The sequence below is a fragment of the Rissa tridactyla genome, chromosome 15 (assembly GCF_028500815.1).
Source record: "Rissa tridactyla isolate bRisTri1 chromosome 15, bRisTri1.patW.cur.20221130, whole genome shotgun sequence".
Taxonomy (NCBI): domain Eukaryota; kingdom Metazoa; phylum Chordata; class Aves; order Charadriiformes; family Laridae; genus Rissa; species Rissa tridactyla.
This window is the reverse complement of record NC_071480.1, coordinates 2409347-2428514: the sequence shown is the minus strand read 5'-3', so window position 1 is coordinate 2428514 and position 19168 is coordinate 2409347.

Genomic DNA, 19168 nt, shown 5'->3' with positions numbered 1-19168 from the left:
GTGCACCCTTCTTAACCTGATGTCTAATTTGGCTTCAGCAAACACAGGACCTTGTGAGTCCTGTCTCAGCTGTGCCTCTGGGGCTGCCATCCAAGTGTCCTGTGGTCCTTGCACAAGGTTTGCGGTGCTTTTCTGGAGAAACCAGACCCACCATACCTTGAACGGTGTTGATGGCGTACTCAGTGCCAGGTACAGCAGACCCAGCCCAGGTCCTGCTTTGAATGTTTCTGAGAGCAGACGGAACTGTGGGCCAGCTCATGGGACAAGCGCTTGTAGGACTCAGTTACGTCAGAGCAATGATAACTGATTTTCCTCTGATGTATTCCCCTCCCCAGACAGTGGGACTGATGTAACCAGCACAATTTCTACTGCTTTGGCAGACTGACATAATTAAAACAAGAGAGCTGCTGCTGGTTGACACACTTTTAAATGGGAAAGGCTGGTGAGGATCTGAGCAACAATAAAAAATTATTTATGTAAATAATTTATTTATTAAAATTCTTCCTGAGTGACTTCCACGTTCCTGATATTTATTGATGGCCATCAGAGGATTAACTAAATGCAATGGAGATTTTTGCATATATATTGTGCAGGCACACACTCCTTCCATTTGAATGACAAGATGGGTGATAAATATCACGTATTAAATCTATAGTGGTTGCAGAGAATCAATCCATCTCCTCTGGGAAATTAGCTGTGTCAAGGAAGGCAACACTGAGGGAAAGGCAAGCAGCAGGCACGACTGGGGACGGAGAAGGGCCCTATCCCTTTTGATCCGTGGAGAAGGGAGTTTGTGGCTGGGAGAGGGGCAGCCTGGCCCAACGTGAGAACTGGTGCCAATGGAGGGTCTTTCCCAAGGGGGAGAGCAACGAACATCCTCTGCTGGGAAGTGCCGCTTAGAGTCACAGGATAATTCAGGTTGGCGGGGGGAAGCACCGGTGGCTGGTCAGTAATTCTCTGTTTCCCCCTTTTTGATGCTGGCCCTATCTTTATCCTGTCCTGCTCTTCTGGAACATCACTTCCAAGTCTAATTTTTCCCATGTAGTTACACTGTTTTATCATCTTGGTTTTCCAGTTCTCCCTGTTTATTTCCTATATTTCTAGCACGCATCGATGAGAACCACGTGGAAACCAAAAGCAGGTCAGTGGGACAAATTAATTCTCTCTGTCCTCTGTGCTAAGACTTTATGACAAGTGGCTAATCATCTTTGATTCCTCTGGTACTCCTGGTAATAACATTAGCCATGATCAACTCATTTAGCTCATCTATGGATTTAATATCTAATTCAACTGCACATGAGAAGAGAACAGGCAGCGTTCTCAGGGAGCAGTAACCCCTTTGTCACATGCTTGCAATTTTTTTTAAAGCAGTTCACAATGACCTTTTGAAATTAATTTATCAATTGTGAGAATCTGTGAGACCTTGGTCATCAGGTTTTTGCCTCAGGGTCCCTACTGATGAGTAATAGCAATTCCTGCTTTCCAGTAAAGGGCAGGGCAAAGTAACCTTTCTTGCTGCCCTAGAAATGTCTAGCTGGGTTCAGGCAACCTCTTCCCTCTTGTTCATCACGTGGGGAGGAGGATGAGACCCGGTATCTGCCCATCACTACCAGCTACCTGATCTCCCACAGGCTGTAAAGCCTGTAACTTCTTGCGTTGGTCCACCGCCGACATCTTCCCTGAGCAGGCTGCGTCCTGTGGAGGGGTGATGCCGTGCCCATCTTCCACTTGGTCCGAGGAGGCACATGGTGGGTCTGAGATCTGCAGTCTGCACCAGGCATGCCATGACGGAGGATAACGTTAAGCCTATTTCTGCTCCAAATGGCTCCATTGTATCTGGTTTACATAAGGAGCTATAAATACACATCCCTGCTCTCCCGCTAGCTTGCATGCTGTTTTCCTTGTTTGCATTTTTAATTGTTGTGGCAGCTGCGGCATTTTTAAATTCAATGGTGAGATCTCTGTGACTGGAATGTGCTGGGAGGATATCTGACACAAGACCCTTCGAGCCCGGGAGACAGGACCCAAGGAGGTCAGGTGGAGGCTGTTGCCCTTGGGCTTCAAGAGGAGAAAGATTTGAAAAGACAGAAGGAATGGCATCATTCAGCAGCATCCTTTGATATGCAACTGTCCATGTCCAGACAGACCCCTGCTATGACATCTTTTCTTCCATTTAGGCATAAAGACTGGCCTGAGGCACCTTCCCTAGCTTGCTTCAGAGCCAGGGGCCTTTTCATGCTGATCTTTAAAGGACTTTGTTTTGCCAGGCAGGTTGGGGTCAGCAGCAGGAGCACTCTGCCTCTGGTACTGGGAACTTGACCTTTATATGGTTTTATTTTGGAGTTGGGGAATGCTGCAGAAAACCAACTTCTGCAGAGGACTTGTAACAGGTACTGATGAGACAGGACATCTCCTACACCATGTTGCCCAGAGCAGTTTATGGATACCAGAGCACAGAGTCAGCAGACTGAAGTTGGGTTCAGGGTGGATTTTCAGCTGAGCTGAAGAGTGGGGGGGTTCTGGCCTTTGGACCCTCTGCCTTTGCAAATACCCACAGGTATGGCCCTGCTTGCTGTTCTCCACAGCCTTATATAAGGGTGAATTCAGTACCAGCCAAGAGAGTTTAGGTCAGTTGTGGAAAGGATGGAAAGAAAGTTATTCATATGGTGTATTTTGAGGCCACTTGGAGCTGCATTTTCCCTAAAACCACCCCTAGATGCGTGCTGGGGCATTGAACTGCAAAGCAGAAAGAACAGCCCTATGTACATGGAGCATTTCCCCTCTGGGTGCTGCTGGCTGAACATTGTCCAACCACTGCAAACAAGCTGTCCCTGCAAGGTCTCCCATCCGTCTGCTGCAGAGATACCTGAGACAGAACTTGGAGCTCTGGGTGGGCCAAGAGGCAAAGTAAATCAGCCCCCGTTGACCCCCTACCCCTGCTGGCACGCTCAGCCAGGGGCAGTATCCAGGCAGGTTCCATGGGTGCAGCAATGGCCGAGAAGAGCCAACTGGAAGACACATTTATCATGAAATTTGGGGCTTGTACTGAGCTTTGTGACCCAGATATACAGCCTTGGGAGGGGGGTGTCTGCTCTTGTGAATCGCAGGCAGAGAGGCTGAGAACTGGAGCCGATCAGATGTTCCTTCCTGTGCGGAAAATTTCTATTAAAAAACTCTGGAGTTTAAACACAAGTTACAAAATCCCCAATGTTTTGACTGTGAGGAGTTTCTTCAGGAGTCCCTGGGTGGTTTTACTGCTATTCTCTCTTCTGGACCCACCTTTCTGCATGTCTCCAACGATGAACTGTGGTCTGCCCTCCTGGGGACGGAGAGCAGGGCACAGTGGCAGTTGTGTGGTCGTGAAGAGGAGGCTGAGAGGAAGCCCAGTTCACAGAAAACATGGTGCCTGTGCTCCAGTTTCTGAGAGGCACCACTGTGGCCTTGCAGAGTCCAGATATGCCAGTATTCCCTCTTTCTTCATGAATGAATTGTCCTCATTTTTATGAATTGGGGCCATCCCACTCTGTTCTTCAAAGAACAGGACACGAGGAAGGTTCCTTCCAATAAAATCACAATTGCCAAGAAGGAAAGCTTCTTGAGAAATGTCCTGCTCCTCAGAAACACGTGCCTGGGGCATGGAGCTGGCAGGGGTCTTTATCTCTCCCAGTTTCCCTCGCAATTTTTCCCTGTCTTCTGGCCAGCCTTGCTTTGGATGCCCACACAGCATCCAGACAGTTGGGTGCAGAGGAGGGCTCTGGGGCATCCGTGGAGACCCCCCTCAAGACTTTGTGCCTCTGCAGTCTTTGTCTTAAGCCTCCTGCTCAGATTGTTGGGTCAGAGTCTGGGCACCCTGGGATCTCCTGTCCCTTTTGGGAGGGGATGTCTATTCTTAAGGTCATGAGAAGAGCCTTGAAGGTCAGACATCTCCTTAGAAAGACTTGTCACAGGCCAAGTGGGAGTTGGCAGAGGAAGACTGGGAAGTCAGTTCTGCCTGGGAAGAATGAGTGGGTCAAGGCAGCAAGGGCCATGCAGGTTCCCCGTGAGACATGATCTCTAGTAGAAGAGATGGAAAGAGACTCTTTTAAGGTTAATCTATCTATATCTCCTTTATGTCCATGTCTGTGATCTGGGCAATGTTCAAGTGTGAGATTGGCACCCTGGGCCCCAGGTCTGTGGAACCAGGCAGGGTGGAGGAGTTGGGCTTATGGGAAGTGAAAGGCAAGGCCTGAGCTAATGGCAAGAGTCAGAGGCCAAGCAACAAAGGGTTGTTGGACTCCTACTGCCTGTTGGACTCCTTCAGCTCTTGGGGTTTCAAAGGCCCTGAAGAGGAATAGGATCTTTAGAGGTGACTTCTTCAGTGCTGAGTCTCCGTTCAATCCTTGAGATGCCTTATTAATCCTTTGGTGTTTGTAATGAAGCAGGTGTGTGCCTGGGTACATCGTTAATGATTATTCTCCTGTGACCTCTTGATAATTGGTGTGTTTAATTTGGTTTCAGCTGATTCTGAGGCTGGATGTGCAGGAGTGGGGCTCTGCTCTAGACAGACTTTTTTTGCACCGTGTCCTCAGCCTCCCCCTCTCTCACAGCCACATAGCTCAGATTCCCAGGACCTACCTCTACTCATCAAGACCACCTTTAGGTCATCCTTGACCAGGTGGAGCCACACAAGCTACTATCCCTCCCACGCATACCACTGACAGCATCCATCGTCATGGATGAGGGTACTTCGAATGCTATGGAGTACCTCTGGGAGGTGGCCTCACATCTACATGCGCCTTTGCATTAGCCGACAGTAATGCAAAAGATAATTAAGGCTGGCCTCAAGGGCCCAAAAGTGATGCTTGTGCCTCCTTTCCCCTTCAGCAGTGCAGTGACAGGTAAGCATTATTGGTTTTCAAGTGACCAACTTCAGTCCCAGTTCAGACCAGTTCAGACAGACCTCCCGGGAGGTCCATCATCACAACTCTAACCACACCACCACTATTTCTCTATCATAGCTCTGAGCCGGTCCCTGACAGAAGTGGAGCTGTGAATGGCTTCTATAACTGTACTTAGTCTTATGGATAAGTGGGGGCAGAGGGTTGGGAACTGGCAGGGACCTTGATTTTTTTATTCTTCCATCTGATGTGTCTCGCACAGGACCTTCTGCACACTCAAGTACTGCATAAAGGGAAGGGTGGACTCTGTCCTGGGATTAACAAAAGACACCCTGATTTTGGTTTTGCCCTAGTCCTCCACATAGACTTGCACAAGATGCTCCTGTGCAGCTCTGGCTCATGGTCATGGTCATGGTCATGGTCATGGTCATGATCTTTCTCCGAGGGCAAGGGGCTGCCATGGGGACTGGCAGCGAGAGCCCCACGTGCCTGTGTAAAATCACAGCAGTGACAGGAATTTGTTTGAGAATGGTGTTAACAGCGATATCTTTCATAATTAAGACATCAATTAAACTCTTGAAAATTAGGCGGAAATATCAAATAGCGCATTAACTGGAAAATTTCCAACCAATGTAATCCTATGGCCTTGTGATGGGTGGGTTAATTATCCCTCATTAAATAGAGCTGAAATCAATCTCAATATCTCTCTATTATTTCAGTTTGGCAAAGGCAGTGAGAGTTTATTGTTTTCCCAAATTTTCTGCCTGCTGTACCCGAGGTGGGGGGACAAGGCTCCCAGACACGAGCCCCGCACTGTGCCCAGTGTCCCACTCTCTCCTCCCCCAGACAGTGCTGCCCTGCATTAGGAGCTCACCATCCTTTCCCTGAGGGATAAGGGAGAGGACTCGAGGTCCCGAGGGAAGAGCAGACCTGGAGAAATGGAGTGAGTAGCCCAATTCCCACGTGCCTATGAGTCACCCATGGACAGCACTGAGGTCTGCATCCGCATCTCTCCTGTAATCCCTGGCTTCTGCCCTGTACGGTAATCCCTGTGAATCGCACTCTAGCTCAGGCATGGTCTGGAAGGGACCCTGTGGGTCACCAAATCAGTCCCTTTCTTTGAAGTGACCACTCCAAGTGATCCGTTGTTTGAATAGCATGCGGGAAAACTGCAGCATCCCCAGGCAGGAGCTAGAGTTTCGCTTTCCTGTCTCCGGCCTGACTGTCTCTCTGCCAGCAGAGCAGGGAGTCTCTGTTAACCAGCACTCGGCTTTTAGTAACTACATTATTTATTGCAATATGAAAACAGAATAATAATGATAATCACAAGAAAGGAATTAGCCTGGCCAGAATGAGGCTGTTAATTTTACTGTGTTGGGTTTGACAGAATCACTTTCTGGAGCATTTTTCTTGGAATGATTCTGCCTCTGCTAAACTCACTTATTAAGAGCTGACGGCGCAGCCCCTGCTAAGCCATCATCTCAAGGTCAACACCAAGCACCAGTCTATGGGGAGTGTAGTAATGCAGGGCCTGAGGTCAACAGATGAATAAACACACCTTTCCCTTTTTATAAATCTCTTTCATCCTATGTGCTCTGAATGCAGCCACCTTCCTTTGGCTCCAATTTGCAATTTATATGCCAGTGTTTTCACTGCTGGAAGAATCAATACACCTGGACAAGACTTGAAATCAGCAGGATCCAGCAGTAGCCAAAGGAGAAGGCTGGAATTTATTTGGAAGGCGAACTCCCAAGCTTTATCTTCAAATTAAAATCATGTGGAAGACCTCAGAGAGGGGGCGGACACAGCCCCAAACCGCTGTCTGGGCCTTGGAGACCCATCATCAGCTCCAGTGGAGTCCTGGCTCCCATCCCATCCCATCCCATCTATCTTTGCCATTTTTCTTGTGGGTTCCCAACACAAATTTTCCTAGGGCTCAAACCCTCCCCAATTAGCCTGAGGTTGCATCACCTTTGCTTTAAGTCTTTTTGAGTTACCAAGTTAAAAATAAAAAGCATCTGTGTCTGGAGGGGAGAAAGACCAGGAAACATAAAGCTTTCCACATCCTCTCAGGCATCGGTCCAGTGCCCTGTAGCTGTGGCTTCCACCTGGGGCAGTTTTCAAGCTCTAATGAAATCCTCCTCTCCCTCTGAGCAGAAGGCATTAAAACAAACCAGCAAACGTTAGAAAACTTGAAGGTGGCTTGATTATTTTTTAGCATTTCCAGTGCTGTCACCTCTGGTGATTTTAATTGCAAGTTCTGAGTTGCTGGGAGTTTCTTTCAGTCCTGGGATCAGACTTTGTTTTGTTTTTGAGAAGTGGGGGTGGAAAATGTAGTATATGAGTGCTCTGAAACCAGAACAGCCACCTGGAGTGGGCTAAAGAGCAGTTTCTTCCCATATGTCGTTTTGGAAACTGTAGAATATTCAGATTTCTGCACTTTCCAGACATCCATCTTTTAAGATTAAAATTTTCAGCCAATTATTTCAGTTTTGAGCTAAAGACATTTTTATTTTTTTTTTTTAATTACAGACTTACAGCATTGAGTTTTCTAATGTGCACTAATCGCTTGGAAGCCAGCAGGGGTTGGAAAAGATCATAGCATGTCATGGTCCAGCCCTTCACCCTGGCACATGGTTGTCTCCTTTAGTTCTCAGCTCTCACAGGTTGTATTTACTTTTTTTCAGCTGAAACACATTGCTCTGTATCCTGTCCACGATGGACCTGATAAACCAACGGATCTGTTCCTCTTTACAGTTGTACCTGGAGACATACTGTTTGCATTCAGTCATCTGATGCTGGAGACCCTCTCTCCCACCAAAGGGCACGTGGAAATCACACACTAAAGTCCCCCCTGATTTGCTGTCTTTTTGTCCTCCTTCTCTCTCCTGGTTCATGGCACGTGATGAAGTCAGTGTTTAGTTGAAAGCATGTGTATACAGTGCTACCAACCTTCAAGCAATGACAATTTATCTCTTAAATCAAAGGAAGCCACACCATAAATCAACTGCAGGGGGTCCTTACTTCGAGGTTAGTTGTGCAGAGTGAAATGCAGCTGGCCTTCATTGGGAAACAGAGTCTTTCCCTGAATCCCGGCTACAGAGGAGTCTGCTTTCAAATGACCGGTTTTGCAGCTTTCCCAGTTACACTCCAGCAGTTGATCTCAGCAGTGAGGGGTCCAAGGAATCCCTTGACTAAGCTGCTGGGTCATTAGGATGGCACTGCAATACCCAGGTAAGATCCCCTTCCCCCCATGCAGGGTGATTTTTTACTTCTTTAATGCATGGGGCAGCTTCACCTCTCCTGGACTTAGACCATGACTGGGACTAGGTTTAGTCTTAAGTCTGCAGCGTGTTCAGAGGACCCAGCAGAGCTTGTATTTCATCATAACTTGCATAAATCTGTAAAGTGGCAGGTAGCCATGGTAGGGAGATTTTGTTTCACACCACCATGTCCGTGACAGATGTGACAAGGCTGGGGCAGAACCCAATTAGTCTTAACCTGCAACCTTCACCTCCCTGTGAGACTTTTAACTGGGCCGTGGCCTGTGCTGTCACTGTGACCAGGTTGGTTCTGTGTCACTGAGGTCTCATGTTGGTCTTGAAGCACATCTAGAATTCCTTGCTCCTGATCTCCCAGCCACACCTCATAGCTTGTAAGTGAGGTTTGCACGGATGTTTTTACTCCTGCAAAGGGACAGATTACCTCTTCTAGGGAGGACCGTAGCCCAGACAGCCCAGCTCAGACCTCTCTTGCGGGCAGGAACCTCCAAGCCAAAGGTCCGTCCATGGGACAGGGGGCTGCAGATGGGACAGTGGAGCCAAGTTAACCCTCCGTTATGAAGGACCTCGAGCTTTGATGAGGAACGAGGTCCAACATGCTGTTCCTGCTGGATGATTTAGCAAAGTAGAACTGGTTGCGCAAATCTTTCACAGGACAGTTCAAGGTGGAGGAGTTGTCATGGGGGGTGAGCCCTGTAGCAGAGCCTCACATCTCCTCAGGGGTTATCAGGCTCTCCCGACCAAGCATGCGGAGAGAGAGTTTTTTCAGTTAAACAAAACCAAAATAATTTTAGCCCAGCTGCCATTCGGAGGTAGTTAATGAATCATACTTCAGCCCAAACGAATTTTATGTTCCCACGTGGTAAACTGGAGCACACATTATCCTTCCAGTGATGAGTCCTAGGCAGACCACAACAAAATTGATTTTTCTTGAACCAGGCTTCGCTTGCAGTAAGGAAAGTTATGGTACATAGATCTTGCTGTTGGCAAAGCAGGAGCCAGCACTAGGCTCTTCTGTTTGCAATACCTGACTGGTATCACAAAGCAAAGTCTGAAGCAGGTCGGAGGACTCTGGCAGAGTTTTTGACAAGACAGATAGACTGCTGGGAGAGCACAGCAGGGTTACTGGATAAGGACCAATTTTATGGCTTTTATGGATGTTGCCGGCTCTCTAAGAAAACAGTTTTCCCTCCTCTTCCCTGATTTGAGGATTCACGAGTCAGGTCACATTCTTACCCCAGCCTCCTCCATCTTTATCTCAATGTAGTTAACCATCCCTGTGCAATGAGAAGTGGTAAGAAGGTATTGCCAAAATGTGGGCAACGACTTCAGTACCAGCCCCATCAGCAACTTCACAACCATTTCCCTATATCAGCGTCCATCACAGAACAGGTAAAATGTACATGAAGCAAGGCACCAACCTAAGTCTGGAAACGTGTACTCTGAAAACGTGTTCCTTGAGATCTCCCTGCCTCCCTGGTAGCCTGAGGCCACTGAAAGGGAATCAGGATCTATTTTATTTTGTAACGAAATTTAACAGCCAAAGTTCAGAGCTGGTGGTGGAGCAGAGAGTTTTTAACTGAAGTGCTGCAAAAATGTGGGGATGACAGTAAAAGTATAATTAACACTTGTTTTTATGAAATGAAAGAAAAGTGTTTTCTGAAATTTAAAATATGCAAAGGTGCACTGTCATCTTGGATGAAGTAACAGGTTTGACGAATTTTAGTTGTGGTCAATTCCATTCAACCGATTGGCCAAGCGGTTGCATTTTGGAGAAAACTTGTTCCTAGGTTTCAGACATACTTTTGAGAAACTGTGTATCTCCCAAGAAAATCTGTTGAACTTCTTCAGATCCTTTTCTTTGCATTCAGGAAAACCGTAGCAGTGTGTGCAGTTTGCTCTAATATATCTAGTGGTAACAGTCACTGTAAGGATGTGGAGACCTGGACTGAGGTATGAATTAGCTGCCCAGCTGCGTATCTTGTGTCCTGCACTGATGTGAAAGTGATGAAATGCAGATATTGCCCACTATCAACACTGTTGTTCCTCATACCTACTGGACTGATGCTAAGTCAATGTGGTGGTTTCATGCCTCCTGATTACAGGGTGGATGTTGTCCTAATGTCTATAGCTCAATTATTTCTGAGATGGAGATCTGCTACCCTAGATTGATCCATACTGCCCGCACAGTGAGGCACCACTATTTGAACATAGTGGGATGGAAACAGGGTTATTAGTACATTTATCACTTAAAGATAAGTGGGAAGCAAAAGGGACGGCTAGTTTTGAAGAGAAAAGAAATAACTTGTCCTGGGAGTTACATCTGAGGAGGAAAAACAAAGCATCAGTTCTCCTCAGGGGAGAAGAAAAAGTGTCAGGTCTGCAAGGAAGCCTGCAAAGAAGGTCTATCAGCAGTGTTATCCTTTAGACAAGATGAAGCATTGATAAAATGAGACACCTCAGCCTGACCCACGTTGGGAAGTACCTGACTGGACCTACATCAGCCTGAGTCTAAACATGAGGGTGTGTTTGTAGCATTGGAAGTACGTAACCTCCAGGTACCTCTCTGGAGGTGCATAGCCTCCAGCTTTGAAATGTCCCCCTGCTGTGTCCATCTCTGAGAACTGCTTTTTGGTTTTCAGCTACCTTCCACATAGTTACCACAACATAATCACTTATAAAGCCAGCTCCTTCATCCGAAAGCCTTTCTTTGCTAATAGCGTAGGAGCACGTTGCTCGCGGCTGGGCGCAGAGAGAGCTGGGGAGTCTGGTCACACACTCCTGCGAGCTCAGCAGGACGTACTCAGAAATAACCCCGAGCCTCAGAGTGGTTGGAGGGAAGGGGTGATATTTTTAATAAGGTGCACATCAGCTGTTTCAGATGAAACAGAAGGGCCCCCTAGGGATTTAATTGTATGCAAACCGCAAAAGAATAGCCATTCATTTTCTCCCACCTCGTATCATATAATTTTCTACTAATATGAAAGCTTTAATAAGACTACCCATAACCTTTATGTGTTTGGTAGCAGTCCAGGAAATTACAATTATCTCGTGCTTGCAACAGAATGGGTAATCCCATCAGTAGGAAAAATGTCATCTCGTGAAAAGGTTCCCAGCCAAAAGCCGTCTTTACTGTATCGTGTAATTTGTCGGGTTGTAGTTAATACAGAGCCATGATCACCTTGAGTAAGAGCTAGGACTTTGAGAGGGGAGTTTTAATGCTCTCCTAATGAAGCCTTGTCACGCGGAGGTTAACAGAGCCCCATGCATTACCCCTCTTTGCACAGGTCGTGGCTCTTGCCATCGCCATCGCAGTGGCCAGGCTCCCCACGGGCACCCGGAGCAGGGAAGCTGTTGGGCTGGGCATCCCTCTTCCCCCTACAAGCTGCAGAGCGGCTGCTGCTCACGGCATTGATACAATACTGAGATTGTTGCCAAAACAGGTATTTTGACAGCGCTGATGTTAAACTTGCCGTCTAATTGAAGAACATTTTTCTCACCTTCTGCCTGGCTTTCCCGGGAAGACTGCAAAGCGGCAAGCTGTCCTGTTCCTGCGTTTCACTAGGTGGAGATCTTTAGTTGTCCACCGGCTCTGGGCTCTTGTTTTTCAGTCTGTACAATCGAGATCCGCTGAGAAACTCGGCTGACGAATTTTCAGATGCTCTTTCAGATCTTTAATTTTCCTCTGGGATATACAGCTTTCTCTGTCGAGAACATATGGGCTGACAGGAAATAGGTCTTTTTGTGGTTCCACTTTTAGAACGTTCCGTGTCTGATTTTTATCATTTATTGACTGATGAGAATGAAAACACTAGAAAGAAGATTTGCCTAACAAACTAATGAAAAGTAAACGAGAGCATAAACAATGAGTGTGAACAGCTCTCTACTACTAACTTCTTGCAGTGGAGAGATCCCGATCTCAGCAGCCCTGCCAGAAGAGCCCCCCCGAGAGATGCTCCAGGCACACCCCCACCTAAGCAGGACGAAAACTCAGCCCAGGCCCTCTTAAGTTGAGCTGTTGCAGAGTTTTACCATGTCATCTTGAGCAGAAACTTTATTCCTAAAGATACAACTTTCTCCAAGCAGCCCTCGGCAAGCAAAGCAGTAGAGGCACTCGTATGTCTTTAGTGAGAGATGGGGAGCTAAGATTGGCAGGGCCAGCAGGATTAAGCATCACTCTGTTCCAAATTTCTAGCTAGCGATAGCAAAGAAAAATGAGCTCCCATGGGTAGGAGGTCAGTGTTTCTCCACAACAATTCACTCCACTGCAGCCAATAACTAATTAGGAGGCTAGCTGAACCCTGAGTGTTGTTAGAAGATGAATATTAAATTGGCAAAACTCGGATGCACACAACCAGGCGCCTTAAATTTGACAATATTGTTTCTGGTAAAACAAAATAGTAAGTGATAAAAAGGTCAAAAGGCTGGGGCAGCCACACAGGGCGGGTTTCTGGACTTTTGTTTAGGGATTCCCATGGAAATTTGTATGAAAAATGAAGATTTATTGAAAAAAAATGTTTTAATTTCTGCTACAAGGGAGCATTGAAAAGTTCCTAGATCTTCACTTGAAAACAGAAATGTTCATCTGGAAATTGATATTTTGTCAAAAATATTTTAGAAATACTTAACTTCAGGGGCAAATCTGTTCAACTGGTTGCTGAAAGCTCTTCAAGCCATTCTTTCAAAGAAAGACTGAAAAATGTCTTGCAGAGGGATATTCTTCAGATAAGTGTTAGAAAAATGCTTTCGAGCGGATCATTAGAACCTGCTTTCATTCAGCAACTTGTATTGTGAGCTTCTGTTTCTTCTCTTCACCCCCACCTGAAGCCTCTGCTCAATGGTTGGCTGCATTTTTTACTTGGTACGGCTGAGATATCACTTGTAAGACAGAAAAACAACAGCAGAGTTGTGAGGTGGGCAGTGGGGAGTGTGGCAGGTTCATCCTAGGGTTGTGGTGGGATGAGATGGTTTTCAATTGGCCTGGCAGCTGGAGGAGAGGGCTTTGGTTGCAGGAATGCTGTAAGACAGGAATGCAGAGAAAAGGAGGACAAGGGAAGAAAGGCGGCAGAGCAGAGAGAAAATGAGAGGAGGTGAATGGGAGAGCGTGGCAGGGAGCTGGGTCTGGGCACAGCTCTGGTCTGTGATCTTGAGATGGCAAACCTTACTTTGAATACTTCTCTGCAAGGGTGCAAGTGTATACTCTTCAAAGAAAACAATATTTGCTTGGGAAGATTTTCTCCTTTGCAGGGAATCACTGCAAGCTACAAAAAAGGAATTATTTTCCCTTTTTTTTCCTTTGCCTTTGCAATTGCCTTTTTGCCTTTGTCTTCTTTTACTTTCTTTCTTTTGTCCTTTTCCTTCCTTGCTTGCTTCCTTCCTTCCTTGCACGTTGTCTCCTGGAATCAGCTGTGATGGTTGCATTGAAACACTCAGACAAGGCAAATGCATCTATGCTCTTTGCAACCATTTCTGTCAGAAAGACTGATGGACATGTGCAAATGAGAAAAGATTGAGAAATTACTTTGACTCTGTGCCACAGATTTCCTGAGGAGCAGAGCTGCAAAGACTCCAGCCTCTGGAAATACAGGGTGGACTATGGATGGGAGGGTGATGGACTTAGCTATTTATTTCAAAAAAATAAGAAGATAGGGAAATGTAACGCCTTCTTATGGGGACAAAACTAATCAGAGTTCTCCATTTCCTTCTACTATGTTTGATTCATGCAGCTAAACACAGGGAAGAGATTAGACTCCCCACAAATTACAATTCCATCTACACTTAGTGTGTGGACTGCCACACGGCCTCTGGGGAGAGACTCAGCTCCTTCTGAAGGGTCATTCCTCCATATGTCTTCATCAAAGAAAACCTTTGTACGGCCAGATTTGCTCCCTGGAGGTGCCCATCTTTCTCCAGTGACTGCAGGGGGAGCCTTGACACCAAGATTAGGCTGGACAACTAACTTTCAGACTGGGTAAAAGAAATTACCCATTCTGTTGGAAATATATGAATCAAACCACAAATGGCGCATTTGTAAGTCCAAGAATACTCATTATCCAAATGGCTGGTACTTGGCTACTCATAGTAGAGCTTCTAGGAAGACAAAGCAGGTCAAGTCTTTTAGCTTGCTCTGAAAACAAACCGATAGCTGCTGCAGAACACCTTCAATTAAGCTCAGCATAAGTTGTCAAGCCTTAGGGGGAAAAAAAACAACAGGCCACCTGGTATTCAGCTTCAAACAGCCCATAGACAGAGACCTGGTGTAGGAGGATCATCTAATGGGACACACAGAGGGGCAGAGCGACCCACTTCCAGGGTTACTGATTCCTAAGCAGTATCTGTCACCTTGGTATCAGTTTCTTGTGCTGCTCTGCAAAGATGATATTTCTTTGTTCCTCTAGCTTGGCTTCCTGCTTCTGGTAGCACCTACAGAGATGTATCCTAATAGATGAGAGTCTGGACTGAAGCTCCAAGAAGGAACAAACCCAGCTTGTGTTTAAGATCCCAGCTGGTTTCCACCAACAGAGAGTAGTTTATTCATTGTGTGTTGAACAGAAGGATATCGAAAAAGAAAGCGAAGCTGCAGAATGACTCTCGGTCAGTTTGGTTTCAGAATAGAGGCGTACTTTAATGAAGAAACAAATTCAAAGCTGGAAAACACAAAGTGAGAAAAGTTTCTTTTAAAATCCTTCATGTGGAGAAGCTTTTGTGTTCTTCAGACCACTTCTTTCCTGTAGTGAAAAACAAGAGGCAATTAGAAGTAAGGTATCAGCTTCAGTATGCTTTTAAGTACTGGATCTGTTACTCAGTGGAAGTAACAACTTCTGCTTCCTCAAGCCTTTACTGTATACTTCTTAGGTAAAGCCAATTCAGTCAAGATAAAGTTAGTGAACTCAGTACTGAATAACTGGGAGAAATCCTGCTGCCTAGTGCACATAGGAGGCCAGAGAAGAAGACTAAAGTTTCTTGCTGATCTTTGAATACCTGCTTGGCTACTGCAGCAATCAGGATACAGTCACTTTACTGGAGAAGTGCATCTCACATGATCCTGGGGTTCAAAACAGCTTTAGAGCCAAGAAAGAGTTCAGAAGAGAAATGAGTGTAGAGACCCAGATTTCTCCAGAGTGGGGTCTCCTAGATCAATCACCAGTGGAGAAACATTAGCATTTGAAAGTGGGAGCTTCTGTTTCCCTCTATTGCCGATAGGTGAGACCACATCTGGAAGCTGTGTCCAGCTTTGGGCTCCCTGAAGAAAGACATTGACATGCTGCAAGAATGGTACTTGTTTAGTCTTGGGAAGAGAAGGCTAAAGGGGGAGAGATATGTTATTGCTGTCTTCAACTCCAGTGGGAAGATGTAGGGAAGACAGCCCCCGACTCTTCTGGAAGGTGCATGGAGTTTGGCTAAAAGGCAGCAGGGAATAGCTGCAATGCAGGAAACACTGACTAGAAATCAGGTAAAATATTTTCACTCTGAAGGAGCTCAAACACTGGAATAGGAGCCCAGTATGGCTGTGGGATCTTCATTCCTAAAGATATTCAGAGCTCAACTGCACCAGGCCATGAGCAATCTGCTCTAATTGAGAAATCTGCTCAATCTACATAATCTTATGTTTTGATGATTCTCATCTTGCAAGCACCTAGCAGAAGGCAAACATGAGAAGGAATAAGAGAAGGGCTTTATGTTTGGATGCAAGAACAGACTGTTTATCAGTCAGGCTGGGGTACCCTGTCCTTCAGAAGCTCCACAAATATGCCGTTCAAAGTAGATATGTTTAGTGAAATTTGCAGGAAAGGAGATGGGCCTGACACACCAAGGGGAGTCTTTGAATGACTTATCATCGTGGATTGACAGATGCAAAACAAGGTGAGCGGTTCCTCTTCAAGGCAACATACTTTAACTGAAAACGTTTTTGGATGAAAAACAGCTGTTAATCACATGGAAGAGTTAGACTCAATAAAAAAATTGTACTTTTCTGGAAAGAAAACACCTTCAGAAATCCCTGCTGAAAATGCTCACTGATCTCTGAATTCCTGGAGATGCATCAAATCCCAGTGTCCAACAAATGGCACATTTTCCTTGTTCTCAGCTGGACTTAATATGGGCTGCAGGGAGATGGGAGAAGTTTTTGTGCGGCTCCCCACAGCAGGACACGATATCTGCTGGAAGGACGTAAAGTCCACCATGTCCTGCTGCCCAGCATCCCACAGGGATATCTCCTAAGGAGCTGAACTAAATGTTAGTCTGTCTCCTGCTGAGGTTTTGCCTTTCACTTATCCTCAAACCCAGCAGGCTTCATTCACGGAGTGGGCCAAGTCCTGAAGTCCTACTTCAGTGGCTCTAGAAAACGTCTGCAGGAATTGCGGGTGGTCTGTCCTTCACCCTTAAATCCCCAGTCTAGTCTTCTGTCCCAAGCCCGTTTGGGGCCAGGGACTTGGACTGAGACTTCTCCGTTGTGCTGTATGCAGGCAGCTCCCAGAGCGCTGTCTGTCTGCACACGGGATGGTGCTGTTTAAAAAAAGGGCATTTTCGTTATGTGCTGGGCTGGGAGGCGGACGCAGTCCTGCAGCAGGACATGCAGTGCTGACTCTTAGCAGGACGGATGTTCAGACCCAGAGCATGCACCCTTCATGCCAGGAGGTGTGCAGCGGGGAGGCAGCTCCTCTGCCTGCACGGGGGCACTGCAGACCCCTTGGGATTTGTGTTCTTCAACTTGCTCAGTAAAATCAATGTTTCTGCGATTCATATGCAGCCACAAAAATGCCCCATGCAATGAATCCACTGTCATTCTGTTACCATGTCTGAAAACTGAATACAGCAGTCATGGAGCTGGTCCATTTGTACAGGAGACTTCTCCAGTCTCCTTCCATGGCTTTCCCAAGGTGTATTTCTCTGAGGCTGAACTAGGAAATGCCTCTCCAGTGTGCTTTGCGTGAGCACACCCTCCCAGAGTCGCAGCAGAGCAGACCCTCACCTCCCTGGTGCCTGTCAGCAACTGGGATCCAAAAGTTTGCACAGCCCAGAAACAGCCCAGGTGACAGAACAGGAGAAAAGAGCTGAGATCCTGGGAGCCAGAACTTCACAGACTTGGAGGTTTGTCCCTGCCAGGGCAGGTGGAGTTCATCCTTCTGAGCTCTCTGAGGTCTCAGCCAGCTTTCTGCCTGTAAGGCAGATGCTTTAACAATTATTCTGCCCCAGATTCCCAGTGCCACCACAGTCGTGCTGCTTAGCTGTCTCCAGCTGTGCTCAGCTGGTGCTGGAGTTGGGAGCATGCAGAGAACGGGATGTTCCCACCTCCAGGACGTCAGTGAGCATCTCTGTGCAGTGCTGGGATGTCAGCCAGACCAGTTGCTTCAGAGTCAGCATGGAGACCTTTGCACAGACCTGCACTGTACAGTTCAGAACTGTCCTTAACCTTCTGCATCTTGTAGATGTGAAACAACCATCTCTCACCTCTCTGACACCATTTGAGAGATATCAGAGCGCAGGGGGCCCAGGACCTGGCCTGTGTAAGAGAAGATGAAGTGGCTTGGGATGAAGGGATGTTGTTCTCTTCCTTGTGTCACCTCTCACTCTTGGGACCCACGTCTCATTTCCTCTCTGAGTCATCTCACTACCACAGTGCTGGGACAGCAGCAGAGCGGTGGCTGAAATGAACTCTCCTTTCCTTGTATGTCACAATGAGGTGATGCAGCTTCTCCCCGCTGCTCTTTTTGTCTCAGAAATATCCTCTCTGAATGACAGTGTGGGCTTCCCCCAAGGTCCAGTAGTGCGGGGCAGTGTGATTCTCATTCAGAAGGCAGAAATTCAGCCCTGGGGTGGGACACTAGTTGTCCAAATGCACCGCCAACAGCATCTGTCTTGGCTGGAACCTGCTGCTACGAGGTTCAGCGAGCAGCAAACCCAGCGACCTGCTGCAACCCTGTGGAGACCACGCAAGCATGAGGCAAGGCGATGCCAGCAAGCTGGGTCCACTTCTCTAAATTGGACACTCCTGCCAAAAATCCCTGTCATTGAGGAATAGCCTGATGTCTTCAGATGCTGAGATTCCTGCCAGGATTAATTTTCTAGTTGGCAGAGAAGGCCAATGACAAAAGCTTTTGCCAGAAACAGTGGAGAGCACTTTCTAGGGTGGTCAATCTACTATTCAAGTCAGCACCACTGTCACAGGTGGTGGAGAAAGCAATTATACTGCAAACACAAGACAGAGTAGAGACTGAGATCCTAGCAACCAGACCAGTAAGGGACAGAATTGGCTTGCATGGCCATGATGACTACATCTTGCTTCTTAACCCCGCAGCACAATAAAACTCAGCCCAAACTGGTGCAGGCTCCCTTGTGTGTGATGAATTCGGCAGCTCCCATGGCCGGCAGGAGTCTGCAATTATGCACAGGACTGGGTCTAGAAGGACTTGCTTTTTTCATGCACAATCCTTCTGCTTTCTAGTGCTTTATAAAGGGAATACTGCTGCTGTCAAAGGTAGCCCAGTGTAGCTGGAGGTCTCTGCATGCAGGTAGCTCCACTGAGGTTCTTCCCAACAGGAGATGAGCAGGTGAGGGCTGGATATTGTGCAGGACAGAGAGATTAGGCTTCAGTCTGCAGTACTGAGATGCAATCTGCAGGCAGGGGTCTTTAGCAAAAGCCCCATGTGGTTCTTGCTGTCGATTATATGCACATGAACAGTAGCTCTGTCCCGTATACCCAAGCATATCCTTGGGATACATGTCAGTGGATCCTGCAGAGGGTGACAACTTTCTTCCCAAGAGGGAGCCCTGACTAGCTCAACACATAAAGGAGGAGAGACTTTCCTTCCTGATGGCTGAGAGACCAAGCTAGGACCCCATTTGAGTTCATCCTTGCTGGGAGCCAACTGCCTAGAAATTTTCAGGGCATGAAGTGACACCCAACCAGGTAACCGTTAGCAGAAGCTCTCCTGCTCTGGGTCCCACCTGCAAAACTTGCTATAAATCTGAATCCAAGACTTAGTGAAGCCTGTGAGCCATCTGAAGCAT